The 3,145-nt window shown below is 39.6% G+C and overlaps 1 pseudogene; it reads right to left on the bottom strand.

Annotated features, from left to right (window-relative positions):
• Positions 1–2,305: 2,305 nt before the first annotated feature.
• On the bottom strand, positions 2,306–2,424 carry LOC111742561 (annotated as a pseudogene).
• Positions 2,425–3,145: the final 721 nt, after the last annotated feature.

The following is a 3,145-nucleotide window of genomic DNA, read 5'->3' as shown; positions in this document are numbered from 1 at the left end:
GTTCTGTTGGTGCCCCACGGCAGCCTCTGTTAGAAAGTGGTAGTCGGGATGAGTCCCCCAAAATGTGAGGGCCTGCTTATTCTGTGAGCTTTGAGGCAAAACTCTATTCAGCACAGGTGCTAGTAATTGACTGCTAGTGTCCCTTATTTAACAGAAGGGACAGGTTACTTTCCATGCTGTTGTGCTTATGGAGACTTCTAGAAGATGATTCCTTGGAGGGGCTGCTTATGCCTAGAATCTTCTCTGCTCCACAAGCATTAAGGCCCATCCGTCAGTTGAAGCAATATGTTTTTGATAATAACTGTAATATAAAAAGTATTGTGCCAGGTATTGGAAGGTCTTGAGATAACTTTCTGCTCTCCAGAAACTTAAAAATCACAATTCTTATCTTAGTTTTAAACTTGTAAAATGAAAGTCTTATGTTATATTTAAAGGATATATTTTATACTTATTAAAGCAATTATGCTCAAATTGTAAGCTCTTACTTTTCTAGGAAATCATGGGTATTTTGTTTCTGGAAATCTAGAGAATGAGAATGAACAAAAATTAGGCTTTAATTTTTCCATTTCAGCTAAGCCTCAACATTCTGGCATCTTTGCAAAGGGGCTCAGAGTCTCTGGATTTTCTAAGGTTTTCTGGATTTTCTTATATTCAGATCTTACTGGTCTTGCTTGTTCTGGATATTTGAGTTTATATTGGTTTATACTGCTTCTATTTTTTTAGGCTGATTTTTTTTTTTTTTCTATTTCTCCATCTTCAGAAATTGCCTTTCTGGAGAAAAAATCGTTTTCTAAGGCTTGGATAAGTCATTCAGGCTATGCCAAATTTGCCTTTGGAAAACTTCCAATTCAAAGTGATTTTTTTTTTCTCACTTGGTTTGTTCGAGTTCTCAGTTATTAAAGGCACTTTTTTTTTTTGTCTGAAAGATCAGGTGAGCAAATGAATGAATTCATTAGAATAACAAATGTTTGCTTTGGGAGTATTTGTAAACAAGTAGGTCAGATTTTTCTGAATGTGCATTTAAAAAACAAAACAAAACATGTTTTCCTACTCAAAAGGCAGTAAATTCCATCCTGAAAAACCTAGAGATCTCATAGTGTGATCCGTGAACAGGAATGTTCTCCTTTATGGGCTGATACAGATTTAAAAATATGTGCCTTGGTGGAGGAGTTCTTTGGGGCAAAATGAGGCAAGATTTTATAAACTTTTTATGTTCAATTCACAGAGCTACTTGTCGTTTTGTTTAATATTAAATCTGTTTCATTATCAGCATTTAGTGGTGACACATCGGTATTCTAAAGCAGGGGTCCCCAACCCCTGGGCCATAGACTGGTACCATCCGTGGCCTGTGAGGAACTGGGCCATGCAAGCGGGAGGTGAGCGGTGGGCTAGAGAGCGAAGCTTCATCTGTATTTGCAGCCGGTCCCCAGCGCTAGCATCACCGCCTCAGCTCCACCTCAGATCATCAGGCGTTAGATTCTCATAGAAGAACCAGTCCCTGGTGACAAAAACGTTGGGGACTGCTGTTCTAAGGTGTTGGCTGCCATGCCACTAATGTTGGTAATGTGAAACAAGTATTATGTAGGCACTGGAGGAATTTTTGCAAACTGGGGAAGAATGCCTTATATCACTTGAGTACATGTGGTTGTGTTTTCAAGTGGCTCCTAGTCATGCTTTTAAATAATGAATTCCTGTAAATTTGAATGAGGTTTGGTGATGGGGATAGTGTTCATGGTGCATATTTTCATGAAAGTGTCTTTGGCCTATTATTTTCCAGTAACTAAAAACACTAGCAAACTGTATAATTTCTGGGTTACCTTAAAGTATATATAGCATGGTTTTGAACAGAAAATCACCTGTTTGTTATCTTTCATACTTTATTACAGAGTTTTTTTTTTTTTTTTTACTGGTAATTGGGAATGGGTGTGGTAGGGCAGGCTTTAAGATCTTTTGCTTTGCCTCAAAAGAAATGTGGTTAAGGAATCACTGCTTCAAATCAAGACTTCCATGAATTGACTGTTTAAATATATATTTCTCGTGAATGATTTTCCTATAAATCAGTGAACCTCAAGCCTGGCTGCATATTTGCATCTCCTGGGAAGTATGTTTAAACACTGATGCAGAGCCCAACTTAATTCTATCTATCTATCTATCTATCTATCTATCTACCTATCTACCTATCTACCTATCTACCTATCTACCTATCTACCTATCTACCTATCATTTATTTATTTAAAGCGAGGCAACCCTGGGTTGACCTCACAGATTGCAAAGATCTTGTCAGTTTACGATCCCTTATTTTTTATGCCTATAGCACATGGTCTTCCTAGGTGGTCTCCCATCCAGGTACTAACCAGGGCCGACCCTGCATAGCTTCTGTGATCAGATGGGATCGGGCTTGTTCAGGGCAGCATGGCCGTAGACCTCAGAGCCCAACTTTAGACCAATTGAACTGAAATATCCACAGGTGGAGGCCAGTCATTGTGTTTCTTAAAAGCATCCCTGGTAATTATAGTGAAGGTTGAGAATTCCTATAAATGAATACTCCCTAACTCTTTAGGTCTATAAAAGAAGCAGCAACTGCCATTATTATCAAGGAAAAGAAATCTTATGGAGATGAAAACATTTTAAAAAGGGCGTTGTTTTAAAAAAAAAGGGCATTGTTTTAGGATAAATTATTGGTTAAAAGGGCAACTAATTTTTGTATGGTAGTAATAGTAAATAAAGAAAACAGAGTCATTTATATATAAAATCCTCTACATGGGCCCTTTCAACTTATGATTCACATTATCAGATGTTCCCGTTAAGATAGAACAAGGAGAGGGGTAAAAGAGGGGAGAATGACAGATGAAGGGACCAGTAGGAAACGAAGCAGACAGAGTACGGTATCAGGAGATGCGGGTAGCAGGGGAGAGCGACATTTCTGAGGGCAGGTGGCCAGGATCATAGAGAGCTAGCAAGAGGCAACAGGTGGAGTTGTGGCAAGGATTCAGGGACAGGGGAGGGGGTGAGAGAAGCCAAGGAAGAAACTAGAATCGGGCAGGGGATGCAGCAGGGATGCACACGGTGAAACAGACAGAGAGGTCCAGCTCTGGAGGGGTTCACAGCCTGGTACCTGCAGTCACAGCTGCCTGAAGAAAGAGGT

This window comes from Pteropus vampyrus, unplaced genomic scaffold (assembly GCF_000151845.1).
Source record: "Pteropus vampyrus isolate Shadow unplaced genomic scaffold, Pvam_2.0 Scaffold96, whole genome shotgun sequence".
Taxonomy (NCBI): Eukaryota; Metazoa; Chordata; class Mammalia; order Chiroptera; family Pteropodidae; genus Pteropus; species Pteropus vampyrus.
This window is presented reverse-complemented; position numbering and strand designations above follow the sequence as displayed.